Genomic DNA, 17131 nt, shown 5'->3' with positions numbered 1-17131 from the left:
AAGTCGGCCTGGGTGTGTTGTTTCCCCCAGAGTGGGCTCCACCCCTGCTCTAACCACACTGTGTGGATATCTCACTGTTTAAAACAAAGTTCATTTTTAGGGCAGCATTGCATCAGAATTGCCACACAAAACCCAGCTTAAGATATGTGCGGCAGCTTCCATTCTTTTTAATAAGTAAGTACAAAATTGTCTATTGTAATACCGATAGCTCACAGCTTAGGGGGAAGCATAGATAAGATAGGTGTTTAATTTTGTGCCAGCTGCTAGCAATGTGCAATATTCTTCTTGGGGAGGAGCTTGTGACTTTATCAGTCAATTAAATTTTTTCCTGTTAGTTTGCTTTTTACCCCCCTTGAACTGTTTACTGAATTGTTCTTAATTGTTTGGGGGATGACATTGACTGTTTAAGGAAAATACTGGTAGTCTCTCAAATGTGAGATACATTTGAGATACAAATGTATCTCTCATTTAAGATACAAATGCTTTAAAATATTGCACTGAATTTATTGGACTCATTAATAGCATAATCTGGCAATAGTGTATTTCGAGACATCGTGGCATGAACTCTGTGTGTAAGAGTGGGTTCATTGAATTAAAAAAAGGCAGCATCTAAAGAGCCTTTATTTCTGTCATAATGACGCTTTGTCCTCCTGCTGTTGGGTATTTGTCAGAGGAGTTGGGGAAGGCTGCAGCCCCAAGTTCTGCTCTGTGCCTTGTCTGTGACTCTGTGTTCTTTCTAGAGTTTGTGACGTGAACGGTAAGTTCAACTATAGGAGATTGATTGTTATTCAGTGAGGTCCACATTCAGCAATATTTCTTTGCAAATGGGGTCTAACCTTTCTTCTCGCATATTGGAGTTCTCTTTGTAGTTGGGTTTTAAATGCCTGCGAAGCGTTTAATTATGCACTGATCAAAGTGGGCACGTTGGGAGAGAGGTTGTGCTTTGTGATGTCTGTACTGTTGTCTTCCTCTCTTGCGTGTTCATTGTGTCCCCTTGTGGGGCAAACACACCCATTCAGTACAAGCAAGTTGAATCATTTGCCTTAGTTGAAATCTAAAGCTGCGGGTTGAAAATGGCAGATTTCTGTAAAGCTTGCAGGGGTGGCATTGTGTCATCCTTTCTTGACTTAAACTTCCTAGCATTTCCTTGCTTCAGCTTCCTCTTGGCTGAATTACTACTCTTTGGTAGTAGTAATGTGTTTAGCTATTTTCTAACATCACAAGGATACAAGAATAAAGTAAAAACCTATATAATAGAAAAAAGCACTAGCCTGGGAATTAAGAGGCTTTTACCTTGGACACTAGTTTCTTCACCTGTAAAAGTAGGAATTTGGGTTAGCTCTCTAAGACATTTTCCAGCTTAGAATACCCTAATTTTCTTGGTAAAAGACTCATGCCTATTCCAGAGATGCTAAAGGGAATGTATTAGATTTGAGAAAAAAATGTTTAGACGTTAACCCAGAATCATTCTTACAAATGACATGAAAACTAAAGCTTTGCTTCAAATAAATTGTGTATATCAGAAATTTTGGAAATTTACTGTTTAATATCTGAGCAGTAGAATTAGTATATATGTGATGTCCTCAACAAGAAAATAAATTTCCAGGGCTTCCCTGGTGGCGCAGTGGTTGAGAGTCCGCCTGCCGATGCAGGGGACACGGGTTCGTGCCCCGGTCCGGAAGATCCCACATGCCGCGGAGTGGCTGGGCCCGTGAGCCGTGGCCGCTGAGCCTGCATGTCTGGAGCCTGTGCTCCGCAATGGGAGAGGCCACAACAGTGAGAGGCCCGCGTACCGCACAAAAAAAAAGAAAATAAATTTTCAAGCAGGAACTAGGTGAACCTCTTGCCACAGGTGTTGTGTAGACATTTATTAAACATTTCCTATTATACTCAGTGTACAATTATTAGTTGTATAGCCTGGGTAAGTGGCTTTCAATCTTTTTTTTAAAATATATTTTGCATCACAACCCAATATATGTACCACATACACACCACTTAATCTCTAAAATAAATTTCTCTTAACAGTGCAAAAAAACACACTGCTATATTTTCTGTTCTGATTTATTTTTTTTAAATGTGTTTCAATCCACTGAGCTAGATGACCTCTACTGTCCCTTTGAACTCTAGGAGAATATAGTTACTCCTAGACTTTTATAGTTGCTCCAGAGCAAAGCTTGCCAACTAGTTTGCTGTTAAATACTGAAATCAGAAGATTTTCTAGATAGATTTTTATTTGGAAATTTTGTAGAAAGTCAATAGCTAATATCTAATAATACTCTATCTTATTTTTTTCTTGTAATAATTATGTAATATAGACAAAATGGGGTGGGTTTTTTTTACTTAGCCCTATTATATGGCTGCCCCCAAACCCCCTCCTCTTTACTCCAGTACGCTATACAAATTTTATTTATGCACACTGTATTAGTGAAAACTAATATGACATGAAAAGGGTTAGGAAGTCTTTTCTAGAGAAATAAACTGTGTGTCACATAGATTAGATACAGAGTATCAAATTACCCTTGATAGACCCCATCTTTGTCCTCCTCAGAGTTTTCCCAGAGCTCTAAAGAAGTTCCCTTCTCTGCTTTAACGTACTTCTAAAAAGTATTAATTTTATAACTTAAAAAATGCACATGGTAAAAAGATGAAACAATATAAGGGGCATATGACAAAACGTCTCTTTCTTACCCTAATCTTTGAACGCTGTGCCCCAGTGGGGAGTTTCTTCTCTATTTTTCCGGAAAATTTCTGTGAATATGAGTGGACATCTTTTTTAAAAATCCAAATAAAATTATACTACACACACCATTATGTATCTGCCTCATTCTTTTTAATAGTTGTATGGTACTTCAGTGTATGGATGGGTAGACTATAATTTATTTAATTATTCATCTTTTGATAGGTATCTGGATTATTTCCAAGTTGTTCCCTTTCTCCCCATCAGATATACTTAGGCTATTAGCCTTCCCTCCTACCTCCATTTTGGGACAGAACCCAGAACCTAGGTGCTACTGGAAAGGGGTGATAGTGCTGTGTGGAAGTGGAAAAACCCCTCACCAACTTCTCTTCCTCTGGCTAGAACACCAAAAGTAGGCCCCACTGTCCCAGCCATTCATGAGTGGGTAAGACTGCCCTTGGAGTCATTTTTCAGCAGATTAATGAAATAACATTGGGTTCAAAATCTGGTAACTGGAGTGTGAGATTGTGAGCCTGTCACTTAACCACCTTGATCCTCAATTTTACCATCTATTGAGTATAAAATGAAAGATTGGAATAGATGAGTTTTAATGTCCCTTCCAGCTGTAATAGTTACATAGTATTTTTTTAATATTGACTTAAGCTATATAACCCAAATTGTACGAAGTTTCTGTTATTTAAATTAAAAACATCTTTTGTGTATATTGTGTGGTCTGTAATTTGTTTGACCTGCCATATGGCCTAAGCTATTTGAAAGTTTAAGCATGTGAAAAAAAAAAGAGAGAGAGAGAAGTTGAATATTATACTATATTTTACGTAAACTCTCCTTTTCTAAAAAATCACTTTCAAAAGTATAAAATCCATTCCAGAAGTAAAAGCAAATCTTTTTATCAAGCTTGAATACTTGAGAAGATTCTGAGGTGATGTTTGTTTTTAAAATGGATCTTTGTAATTTTCAATGAATCCAGCCATTCAGAGTTAATCCTGAGGGCTTTGAAACTTGGCTTCAGTCCCCTTGTTTAAATTGTTTTCACATTCTAGCCCTCTAATCCATCTCTCTGTTTCACTGAATGCTAAAATTGATGTTGCTTGACATAGCTAAAGTTTTCTGACTTGGTGCTGAGGAAGCAGCCTTAGAGGTGAACTGTGCACTACCATCCTGCCAGCAAAGTTATCAAGTTACACAGCAAAGTTATAAAGTAACCGAAGCGGGAATTTTTGCTGCATCACATGTAGGATGTTTAACATTACCTGTTTCACAATTTTATTCTTATAATTCCATCAAACGACAGCTGTCCTGAAAGCAAAATGGAATAAGAATTTATCGTTTGATTTATATAATTACAACAGGAAGATAAAAAGACATTTTTTCTTGGCCTGGAGGTAGGGGAGTCTGTGTGTTTTCATGCTGGTGACCCTAGCTTCTTAGCAGAAGGCTTGACATACCTTGAATAAGTATACTTCCCTAAAACCTGAGAGGTTATTTGTTATCCAAATAATGCTAGAATTCTGCATTAATTTTCATATCAATTGTTTGACATAGTTCAGTTTAGCAAAATGTATTGAGGACCTTCTAAGAGGCAAGCATTGCATTAAAAGGTGGGAGTACCTAGATGACAGAGACAGTCTCACTGGAATGTACCAAAATGACAACTGTTCTTAGTTCTTCTATTGTTGGAGTTCTGCAGTATCCACCGGTAAGTGGAACTGGGCAGAGAAAGTTCTCCAAGTTTGAGTGTGTGAAAATAGATGGGAAAAAAGTACATTTTCAGCATTTAAAAAGGGGTACTAATGTCTTTTAGGGCAATGTCAGTTACTCTTCTGTGTGTGGATCTGCTAGTGACATCAGTTTCTCACTAATCAAATTCTAAATGAAATAAACACATTTGTGATGTGTGGATTAATTGAGCCCCAATTTTTGCCTACCGTTGCAATTATTGTACCTCCGTATATTATAATGGCTTAAATAATTGCTTGTATGAAACTAACCTTGAAAATGGTCACACTGTCTTTATGACACATCCCAATATCTTCTTTGTCATGTTACCTTATCCATTGTGGCATTTACGACTAAGGAAGTTCTCTAGAGTCAGAAATATGCAGGATACTGCTGCCTACAGGATGTTGAACAAACTTTGTCTAAAATATTTGAAACCATTTTAGAAAAGCAGTCCTATGATAGCAAAATCAGTCAAATAGACTGTAGTTTGAGCTGAAGCAGAAAGCCTTTTTAAACAAGAGGGAAGAAAAAGTCTAATCATTACTCTGGTCTGTTATGTATGCAATCTCAGAAGGGACTGCTTTTTCTCCTTTAGAGCCCAGCTTTTGGCTAGGGTCCTGTGACACACAGTGGGAATTCACTTCCTATCAGGAAACGCTGTTTTTCAATGTATTATCTTGTTGAGACAACCACAGTGGACAATAGGCTATTAATGTATTAGAACAACAAGTGTCATAACTAAGCCAATATTTGCTTTGTTTTGAGTGTTGCCTGAAAAAAAAAAAGAAAAAAAAAAAACTTTGGCTGACCTTCAGAATACATTTGATCATCAGTAACTGCTGGGCACAAAAGCCATGACAGTCAAAAAGAACAAAGAAAAAAGTGCTTTAATAATGGTGATGAACTTTTGCAGGTTTACTCTATTCACTTCCTATCCACAGACAAGAATAATTTAAATGATTTCAAATACAACTTTTGGGTATGAAAATGTGTGCACTTAAAAGCTTGTTTTGAATTTTGGAAGCCACACCAAGAAACTGGTATAAAGAAAGAAAGCCTCCAGCTCAAGTTCTCTTACAAAATACCAAACCTTCTTGTGAGATATATCACATTCAGTTTTGGATATTTATATTTAAAATGATTTGATAAAACTGCTTACTTGAGGACTGACAGCTTTTTAAAAGCTGTTACTTTCATAATGATTAAGAAGAAAACTCTATTCAGGGGGTGGTTAGTTAATATCAAGTCACTATTATTGATATAATTATGTGATAAGACTACAATAAAATTTCAGATTTGGAAGGTAAGCCCAGAGGTCATCTATTTCAAACCACCTCATTTTATACATCATGAAACTCAGACCTTACCTCTTCATTGAAATCTTCCCTTACTATCTTAATCCATAATTCTGTTTATCAGCAATCCTCAACAACTCTTGGATATCTTATATTTATCTTTCATTTAGCATTTGTCATAAACTTTTTTTTAAAATAAATAAATTTATTTATTTATGGCTGTGTTGGGTCTTGGTTGCTGTGCACGGGCTTTCCCTAGTTGCGGCAAGCGGGGGCTACTCTTTGTTGTGGTGTGTGGGTTTCTCATTGCGGTGGCCTCTCTTGTTGAGGAGCATGGGCTCTAGGTGCGCGGGCTTCAGTAGTTGTGGCATGTGGGCTCAGTAGTTGTGGCTCGCGGTCTCTAGAGCGCAGGCTCAGTAGTTGTGGCGCACAGGCTTAGTTGCTCCGCGGCATGTGGGATCTTCCTGGACCAGGGCTTGAACCTGTGGCCCCTGCATTTGCAGGCAGATTCTTAACCACTGTGCCACCAGGGAAGTCCCATAAACTGGTTTTTATTATCAGTTTTCTTTCCATGAGGTCAATAGAGAATTTTAGTAGAGAATTTTAGTTCTTAATAGTTAAAACTGGGAAGTCTTTAAGGGCAGAACCTAGATCTGTGCTTTATATCTCTTTATACTCTTTACCTAACAGCTATATTAGTGTTTACTGATTGACTGGATAAGTAGTTTTTTGGTTATTTTAAGATGATATTTTGTAGCACCATTTGTATCTGGTCTCAGAACACAGCAGTAGGTATAGATTTTTTTTAATTGCTCTTTTTATACCTTCATACTTTTTTGTGATTACTTTTTCATTACCTCAACCATCTTGGGTAGCTGGCCATTCTGATCAAACCATGATTAGCCCACTTTTCAAGAGCTGCTGTAGATTCTCTGCGCTAGTTTACTCTAAGACTAGAGAATGGGATATTATGAGTCAATAGCCCTACTCACCTCACTCAGTTTAATAACCCCTTATTGAGTATAACAGTTAGTAGACAGTGAAGAAAGGAAAAAGATGTTGGCCCAGTTACTGGGGCAGAAAGACATACTCAGATAATTCAAAAGCAACACAGACTATGACAAAGTGCTTTGGGAACACTAAGAGGGGGCGCTAATTCTGATAGAGGAGATTGGGAAGCCATCGTGGAAGGAGTTGGTTTTTGAACACACCACAAAATGTGGAAGATTTGAATGGATGGAGGTGAGCAGGGAAAACAGTCCAAGTGTGTGAGAAATAAGGTGAGCAAAGCATTAGTTAGAGAAATGGCTTTTGTTTGGGAGGGTCATCATTTTCCTCTCAGTCTGTGGGGTCTACTTAAAAGCCTTTTCCATGCTATTTTCAGAGCCTGAATTTTAAAAAAACCTAGACTGATTAAGATGGGACTCCAGGATGCTTAAAAAACAAACAAACAAACAAAAAACTTGGGAATGACTAAGAAAATTGTGTGTTTGGAAAATTATTGTAGGTGGCTTTGTGCTTCTCAGTTGTAACCATGAACCTGAAGGATTGTAGTATCTATAGTACCTTTTAGATGTGTAAAATAATACTTCACCACTCTATAGAACCCTTCCTTGACAATAGAGGTAAAAAGTAGACGCAAAATATTTACCAAACTCTGGAGAGCTACTTAAGTTACTAAGCTCTATGAAGATTGCTTTTTATTTTGACAATAAACTACTTGATGTAGGCTTTAAGTCCAGCTAAATAGGCACTGTAGAACTAAGCTGTGAGTCTGGTCTTTGTGAGCCTCAGAGAAACAAGAATCCTACTCCAGGCCTGAATTTAAAATATAGCAAGCAATTTAAGTGGACCATTCAGGCATGTGTGAGTGAGCACAAAAAGCTGAGTCATAAAATTTATTCTCCCTAGTGAATTACCATGAAAGCTTAACAGAGAAGTGTTCTCATTATTTTAAAATGGTATAAATGACTCTAAATTCTTATGGAAGCACACATCAAGAAAATTTGTTTTGTGTGTTTTTAACCCTGAATGCATACCTACAAACCCCTTAAAATCAAGAAACCGGTACTTGAGGCATTAGGTGATTTTCCTTTTTCATGAAAATTAACATTTTATTTAACATACAGTAGCTTCTGGAATTAGTTTATTGCCAAAACCTTTAGTTAAAGGAATTTTTAAAATGTAGTTCATATTTAAATCTTTTCTTACATTGATAGATCATATGATCTACATTCTATGTATCATATGCTGCTCTAGATAATATGAAAAATCTTGAGTAAGATAAATTGAGGGACTTGGGCAAGTCAGATTCTCTCCTGGGACCTGTTTCTTCATATGGAGAAATGAGGGGTAGTACTAGATGTAATAATACCTTATACCCTATTAAGCTCTAACACCTTTAAATTCTAGAGATGCTATTCCTCTTTTGGCTGTAATTAGATAATATTAAGGAAGGCAGTATTTATTTCTTGGAAGAGTTGTTATATGGACTTATAAATGTTTTGTTTCTCTGTTATTCTTACAAAGGTATTTTTCAGCCTGCTGTTTTTGATAAACTTTCCTCCATAAACTAAACAATGAGTTATTTTAATGCTTTCTCTTTTCCCATGACTTGGACAGTTAGCCTTTTTAGCTCTTCTTTCAGATTTTTTTTTACTTTTTATTAAGACCAGTTTCCAGCTGTGGATTAGAGGCTTGGGTGGTTGTCTCTTTATCTTCCTATCATCTTCAGTCTCCTCACTATTCATGTCAGAAAAGAATCTCGATCTCGTTTCTCTTATATGAATTGTCATAAAATATCAAAATGTCTGCACACATCTTCAGGATTCTTATTCATATTGACTAGGCCTACTTTGCAAGGCTAAATCTTATTTATACCAGGTCAGAGCCTAGACCTCTTTAAATGAATCGACAAACCTATATGGCAGTAAATGTCCAACACAGTTCTAGATGAAATAATGGGGCATATATAATCTAGGTAGTAGGATCCAGAGGACTCCCCTCACCTCTTTCTAAAGCTCACAATTATAGTTGTAATTTAGATTACACTTTGTAGAAGATGAAATTTGATGAATGACCAGGGGATTTTACTTATTTATTATTGATTTAATTATCAAATTCCTGAGTGTCACACCCTGTACATCATGCTTTTACATTCAGGTAAACTTCATCGTAAGAAAATACAGCCTATGAAAACATATCTTTTCAAAGAGTTCACATTAGAGGTGGGGACTTAGATTTGGGGCTGGGTAGGGGAGGAGTTGGAAACATTTACTGGAGGATCTTAACAGGTATAAATTTGAAACGACTTAAAATTTGAAAACATCATTGGAGTTTAGGGGTGGGGATAGGGTAGTAGAAGGTAGAGATGCAATATAGTGTAGTGGTTAAGAACACAGGTTCTGGAGCCCATCTACTTGAATTTATATCATAGCTGCACACATATTGGTATGTGACCTTGTACGCGTAACTTCTGTATGCTGTTTCTTTGTCTGTAAAATGAGTATGGTAATAGCACCTACCTGTCTAAGGTTATTATGAGGATTAAATGAGTTAAAACACGCTGCCTTCTTAAAACAATGTTAGGTAATAGTAGATGCTCAGGAAATGTTGACTACTGGCCATTAACCCTCTCTCCCCATAAAAACATACTTTCATCAAAAGTTGTGTTTTTAAAAATTCTGATGTAATTTGTTTAATAGAAAAACACGAAAGCTAAATTACTAAGAAGGATGGTGTCAGTAACAGAGTCGGAGTGGCTGAATGCCTGACAAAGATTTGGAATCCGGGCAGACCCTTGAGGACAGGGCAGAATCCTAGCAACAGGCAGTAGGAAAAAGCCCAGGTGTATGGACTGTCAGGGAGGTTGGACAGTAGGTTTCAAACCCTGGCCTGTAGGCAGTGCATAGGAACAGGGTGTTTTGGCAAAGGGTGGCAATTGGTAGAAGCCTAGATGGGGAATTCATACCAGGGAAGTTTGCATGGCATCAGAAATCCCCTAGTGTAAGCCGGGGTGTGAGCCATCAGGTTACCTTAGGGAACGGTAGAAACTGATAGAAGGGTCTAAGACTGAGACCTGGGAAAGAGGGTTCAGGCATAAATCTTCAATTTTGAAAGTATATGGAGTTACCTGATAGAAAAACAAGAAAGGGATTTAGGCTGCTTTAGAGTGAGTGGAGTGGCTAAGTTTGATTATTAACAATCAGATAAAAGTATTGCTAAAGTGAAAGTCAGACATCAGAATGGGAGCAGCAGCAGCAAGACTAACTTGATGCTGAGCTGCTAAACTAGTTTCTTAAGGTTTCTCTCATAATCCTGGGGGCCCAGAGCCTGGCATGATGCTGAATCTGCAGGTTAGGGTTTAGTGGTCCCTAATGTGGGGAGAAGGGCAGAAATGCAGCTTGTATGTACACATGGCAAGAAACCTGATAAACGGAGTGAGTGGCTTTTTAAATCCACTCTTGCTTAATGAAAAGACATTCCATCAGACTAGAATATTTTAAAATTTGATAACTGCTTTAAGTGTTTCAGCTATGATAGGACCAGTAGAGCCCACTGTATCTTTAATTTGTGGTTGATGTTCACTGTGAATCTTCATGGAGTTTTACAAAGAAATTTCTGTTCAGAATCTGATGTGACAAGAACATTCATATCATCTGGCTTCAGATTTTCTTGGAAACATTGTCTCTTGATCTAACATGGTAATAGTTTGCAAAAGTCATACCATTGTGCAAGACATCTATGTTGCGTTGCCCTTACGTATATCAAATGGTATATCAAATGTCATTCGGGAGTCTTCCCTGGTGGCGCAGTGGTTAAGAATCTGCCTGCCAATGCAGGGGACACAGGTTCGAGCCCTGGTCTGGGAGGATCCCACATGCTGCAGAGCAACTAAGCCCATGCGCCACAACTACTGAGCCTGTGCTCTAGAGCCCGCAAGCCACAACTACTGAAGTCCGCCGGCTTAGAGCCTGTGCTCGGGAACAAGATAAGCCACTGCAATGAGAAGCCCGCGCACCGCAACAAAGAGTAGCCCCCGCTCACTGCAACTAGAGAAAGCCCGTGCACAGCAAAGAAGACGCAATGCAGCCAAAAATAAATAAATTTATTTTTTTAATGTCATTCGGGTTGCTATTTTGATTTCTGTTATTCCCAAAGAGCTGACTTTGATTTTGCAAAGGTGTGCTACCTATCTACACTGTTGTGATGGTGAAATGCCTCCTAAAATAGGTATTATTAAGATGGAAATTCCATTGGAACAGTATGTATATTAGTTTTCTAGGGCTACCATAACAAAGTACCACAAAATGAGTGACTGAAGACAACAGAAATTTATTCTCGTACAGTTCTTGAGTCCAGAAGTCCAAAATTAGGGTGTCAGCAGGGTTGGTTTCTTTTGGCTGCTCTGAGGAAAATCTCTTTTGTGTCTAGAATTCTCCCAGCTTCTGGTAGTTGCTAGCAATCCTTGGTGTTCCTAGGCTTGTGGCTGCATCAGGTCAGTCTGTGCCTCTGTCCATCATCACATGGCTTTTTCCCTTGTGTGTCTCTGTATCCACATCTCTCTTACTTTTCTCTTATAAAGACACTAGTCATCATATTTAGGGCCTACCATAATCCAATATGACCTCATCTTAATTTAATTACAAATTAAGACACGATTTTCTTTTTTTTTAATATATTTATTTATTTTTGACTGCGTTGGGTCTTCGTTACTGCGCACAGGCTTTACTCTAGTTGTGGTGAGCTGGGACTACTCTTCGTTGCGGTGCGTGGGCTTGTCATTGCGGTGGCTTCTCTTGTTGAAGAGCACAGACCCCAGGCACGTGGGCTTCAGTAGTTGTGGAGCGTGGGCTCAGTAGTTGTGGCTCGCGGGTTCTAAAGCACAGCCTCAGTAGTTGTGGCGCATGGGTTTTGTTGCTCCGCGGCATGTGGAATCTTCCCGGACCAGGGCTCAAACCCATGTCCCCTTCATTGGCAGGCAGATTCTTAACTGCTGCGCCACCAGGGAAGTCCGAAGACCCTATTTTCAAATAAGGTCATATTCTGAGGTAATGATATGAATTTTAGGGGACACTATTCAACCCCAGTACAGGATGTAATATCAAACTTTAGATTTAAAGGATAATTCATTTAAAAAAGCTAGTTTCACAAAAATAGTTTTTTTATTATAAAAACAGATTTTCAAGGTTGACAAACATCTCTTTGCATGGACTTCCACTTAAAACTGTTATCAGAGTTCTGAATGGTGGGTTATGACCAGTATTTTTGGAAATAATTTTCAAGTACTATTACCTATGCTTAATAAATTGCATTTTCATGACTCAGTATTAGACTTTCCATAGAAAGAAAACAGATGAGGTTGTGATGATCTTGAAATCCTCCTTACCAGCCAAATCTAGAGGTAGGAACTCCTTCAAATGACTCCTTTGCAGTAACGATGTACTGAGTTACCTACAGCTTTTGGATTGACTTTTGCAGCTGTATTTTATAAGTTATAATCATGAAAGCCAGAAGTCTTTAGTTGGGATACCTGATAGTAGATCAAAATGAACTCTTGGAACTTACTCATACCTTGTGTTCTTTAAGATTTTTTTGTATATTTTCCTCCAGTTTTTTTTTTTTTTAATTTATTTATGTTTGCTGTGTTGGGTCTTCATTTCTGTGCGAGGGCTTTCTCTAGTTGTGGCAAGCGGGGGCCACTCTTTATCGCGGTGTGCGGGCCTCTCACTATCACGGCCTCTCTTGTTGAGGAGCACAGGCTCCAGATGCGCAGGCTCAGTAGTTGTGGCTCACGGGCCTAGTTGCTCCATGGCATGTGGGATCCTCCCAGACCAGGGCTCGAACCTGTGTCCCCTGCAATAGCAGGCAGATTCTCAACCACTGCGCCACCAGGGAAGCCCCTCCTCCAGTTTTTAAAGTAAGGAACTTTGCCTCATATTTTTTGTGCCAGCCTCCCTTCTGTCCCTCACTGGTCACAACAATCACGTTAGGAATGGACCATTAGAAGTACGATCCACTATAACAAATCAGTTTTCTAGACCAGCCTTTTGGGTGAATGTTTTGATTTGCAAACTCAGCTCATTTTTAATAATGAGCTTTTGTAGGATCATTTGCATTTCTTCAGAATGAGGAACTAGAATTTCTTGAGTTCAGAAATTTTGAAAAATAGGTATATGTAAGATTGGAATTTGAGGGAGTTAAGTTTTCTATATTACTTGTATTCTGATACTCACTTTGGAAAAAGTTTCCTGAGGTTTCAGAGTAGATATGCAGTAATAGGTAAGAGTGATTTTTCCTCAAACATTGCTCTCAAGAAAATGTCAAAAGCAATAGCTTTAAATTTTTCAAGCTCAGTGCTGCACATGTAATTTTTTTTTTTAAAAAAAGCTTTTTTCCAGGACTACTAAATAGTAAAGAGCCAACGATTTAAGGTATCTCCAGAAATTGAGAGCAATGAATCTTTCTTTAAAAACCGTAATCTCCACTTATTCCACTTTTTTAAACCTCTCATTTATCATGAGCTGTCAAGTTTTGGATAGTTTCCTGGATCTCAATTTAAAAATTTTCACTGATACCAGGGGACATAATAACAGAAACTCAATGTCTTAGTGGCACATCTGAGTAATCAATCCACTGGTCTCTGTCAACTTTCTCTTAGGGGAAAAAAAAAACCAAAAAAACAGCTTTTGGTTTTTTCCCAACCATTTCCAATACACACCATGTTGAAGACAAATGATGACTGAGGGAATATATACAGAATGTTCATCATGTTTTGTAGAAAGGAGGGTAAAGGCACTGAGGCCATGTGTTTTTGGATTCTGCAAGATACTTGAGAGATTGCCTCTCTGTGGTTGATTGTTTTACTCATCATTTTATAAGATATATATATATATATATATATATATATATATATATATATATATAAATCAGTCTTATATTTGCTTTTCCAAATGATTCACGTTGGGAACAATTTGAGCTAAGTCTAAAAAGTGATTGAGTTTAGGCTTCAAGAAAATACACTTCTGAACTTTTTGTACATGTTTTCAAGTTTATAACTCTGTCCCTCGCATGGCCATTACAACTGGTAAATTTGACCTATTTATAATGAAAGTTTTTTTCAAGTTACCGGTGAACATTATTTCCAGTCCTACCAATGTCTAAGCAAGTGACTGACTCTCCTCTCCCCAGCCCCTACTCTTTACGTACAAAAGTCCAGCTCTCTGTTCCTTGCAACAGGTAATGTTGATCAATAAAATATTCTTCATCAACTACTGATACCTTAGTGAGAAAGAAGTTAGATTCATTTCTGCTTTATCCAGCAGTGAATGCCTTTGGTCTTTGGATCACCCTGCTCAGTGTGACCTAGCAAGCACCTACTTAAACAACGTGTATTATGGTTATACAGAACTACTACTATGTTCCAATTATACAAGCACAGGATGTATTTTTCATGTTTGCTACAGTAGTTTATGTTAATTAGCAGCATTGCTTTTATTATTAAAACAGTTTGAGACCAAAATACTCTCCTAGCTGTGCCCTCCAGTTGATACTTTTCTGATATCTGTTTTTTTAATAAATGCTGAGCCAGCTATCAACTTCCATTAAAAGTACAAGACCCTTAGAAACATAAAGTGTTGCTGTCACTGTTACTAGTTTGTTTTATTATTGTTGGCATTTTTTCCTTGACTTTGTCAGATTTTTTTTTATTGAAGTATAGTTGATTTACAATATTATATTAATTTCAGGTGTAGAACATAGTGATTCCCTATTTTTACAGATTATACTCCATTAAAAGTTATTACAAGATAATGGCTATAATTCCCTGTGCTGTTTATTTTGTACATAGCAGTTTATATCTCTTAATCCCATTCCCCTAATTTGCTCCTCTCCTCTTCCCTCTCCCCTTTGGTAAGCACTAGTTTGTTTTCTGTATCTGAGTCTGTTTCTGTTTTGCATATACATTTGTATTTTTTTAGATTCCACATATAAGTGATATCACACAGTATTTGTCTTTCTCTGTCTGACTTATTTCACTAAGCATAATATTCTCTAGGTCCATCCACATTGCTGCGAATGGAAGAATTTCATTTTTTCTTATGGCTGAGTAATATTTCATTGTGTATATATATATATATATATATATATATATATATATATATATATATATATATACACACCACATCTTCTTTATTCATTTGTCTGTTGCTGGGCACTTGGGTTGCTTCCATATCATGGCTATTATAAATAGTGCTGCTATGAACATTGGGGTGCATGTGTCTTTTCAAGTTAGTGTTTTCATTTTTCTGGATATATACCCAGGAGTGGAATTGCTGGATCACATGGTATTCTACTTTTTTTTTTTTTTGGCTGCGCTGGGTCTTCATTGCTGCATGCAGGCTTTCTCTAGTTGTGGCAAGTCGGGGCTACTCTTCTTTGCAGTGCGTGAGCTTCTCAATGCAGTGGATTCTCTTGTTGTGGAGTACGGCGCGTGGGCTTCAGTAGTTGTGGCACACGGGCTCAGTAGTTGTGGCTCACCGGCTTTAGAGCGCAGGCTCAGTAGTCGTGGCGCCCGGGCCTAGTTGCTCTGTGGCATGAGGGATCCTCCCAGACCAGGGCTCAAACCCGTGTCCCCTGCATTGGCAGGCAGACTCTCATCCACTGCGCCACCAGGGAAGCCCTGTTTTTCTACTTTTAGTTTTTTGAGTTAAGTTGCATTTTTGACTCAGGCCCAGATTAATGGTATCTTTTGCTAATCAACTATAGATTCATTTTTTCCTAGACTTTTGTATTGAAGCTTAGAGTTTATAGTTTTATTTTAAAGATATACTCAACAGAAGTCATTTCAGAAGAGAAAAAAAAGTATTCAGAAATTTAAGGCCCATTTGGATCAATTTTAGGATTCTGGCAATAGACCACAGAGAGTTAAATTTTCACAGTTATACCAGTTTGGTAGCCATACAAGATTTTTTTATTTTACTACTTTGATGATATTTACCATTTCTGTTTTGGTGCTGAATATTGTGATCCTATAATATATTTTCAGATGCCCCAGTAAAGAAAGACAGTAATTAAGCTTGTAATAGCTGTGTATACTTCTAGGAAATAACAGTCCTTTGAGCCGTTCCATCTTTTTTGGTCAACTCTTCCACACCTAATTAAGATCTATAACCATGAATAATTCCTTGTTTGGTGAAGAATATTTGGTAGTTTGAGGCAAATTATTAAATCTCAGTTTTTTTAATCTATACAGTGGAATTATTGCCAACATAATCTTTTTCCAAGGGTTGATTTGTTTCATTATAAATAGTTAAAGGCCCTCAACTCTTTCCAAATGATGCTAACTTAACTTTAGAGATAAAAATGTAAACTTGAACATAATTTATTGTTACTCAGGGCACAGTCAATGTCATTCTGATAACTTCTAATTAAGACATAGCGGTTATCTGCTAGGTTAACAGTTACAACTTCCAACATACTGATCATTGCCCATGTGGTGGTGTTTTCAGATGGACTTGAACCAGTTTAAGGGCCCTTACCCTGCATGTATTTAGTTCCTCTTTGTTTGGAACTCAAAATTGTATGGAATGTTCCATGATATTTTATGATACTACTCATCTTCGCCTACTTCATTAAGCTTCTTGGTCTGCCCATGTCCTAATACTCCTTGTCCTTATGTATCTTATTTATCTGGTTTGCTAAGTACTGATAGAAAAGAAGGCCAATTATGAGGAGGCAATATTGTGTTGCATAAAGAGCCAGGAGAACTTAGATCACCCTGATGATGTTAGATGTATGATATTGGGCATGTCTCTGTATGAAGACCTCTTTCATTAGTTACCTAATCTAGAACACAAGAGATTTGGACTGGTTGTTCTCCTAATTTTTGCTTCAAAGCCTTCAAAGAATTTAAGTGAAAGGACAGATCCTTAATTTACTGGTAATATGTTAGTAGATACTTCTTAATCTTTAAAAATCTAGTTACTTAAAAAAAGCGTATTCCTAAGGTATTTAAGTCATGCAAACCACCACTATACAACTACCTCATTTGTACATCTACTTTTCTGTGCATGCTAGACAGACAGACAATCATAACATTAAGTCCATTTAGAAGCACTAGGATTTTTAGGCTTTCCTTATAGCCTATTCTTCTCAGTCAATACTATTCATAAATTACCTGCATAAACTGTGTGTGGTGGGCCTTGTTTCTTTCTTATATTTCATTTGAGGGTAAATTATGGCCATAGGGCAGTCTGTGAATGATATGGTAATACTAATAAATGTCATTATTATGATTTCATAGCAATATCTGATACTTGAGCTTTAGAAAAATTGTAGCTTTAGAAAAATTACTCAACACCTCTGATTATAGTTTCCTCTCATCAGTAAAAAGTGTTCCTTGAATCTAGTCTGAAAAATT

The 17131-nt window shown here is 37.5% G+C and overlaps 1 protein-coding gene and 1 long non-coding RNA gene across 4 annotated transcripts in view; one reads left to right on the top strand and one right to left on the bottom strand.

Annotated features, from left to right (window-relative positions):
• The window catches only part of LOC308622452, a 264527-nt gene that overhangs the window by 106615 nt on the left and 140781 nt on the right, over nucleotides 1–17131 (bottom strand). The gene's annotated exons all lie outside the window — the stretch shown is intronic.
• ADD3 (adducin 3) overlaps nucleotides 1–17131 on the top strand; it is a 126031-nt gene that overhangs the window by 69206 nt on the left and 39694 nt on the right. Inside the window, exon 1 of one of the 3 annotated variants that reach the window (XM_081252889.1) lies at nucleotides 106–174. The exons of the other annotated variants lie outside the window; for them this stretch is intronic. The gene's annotated coding sequence lies outside the window, so the exon portion shown is untranslated. Of the gene's footprint in view, nucleotides 1–105; nucleotides 175–17131 lie in introns of those variants that run through there. 3 annotated transcript variants of the gene reach the window in all.

Source organism: Mesoplodon bidens (genome assembly GCF_964165515.1).
Source record: "Mesoplodon bidens genome assembly, chromosome: 1".
Taxonomy (NCBI): domain Eukaryota; kingdom Metazoa; phylum Chordata; class Mammalia; order Artiodactyla; family Ziphiidae; genus Mesoplodon; species Mesoplodon bidens.
Note: the sequence above shows the minus strand (reverse complement) of the source record. Positions and strands in the feature narration are given on the sequence as shown.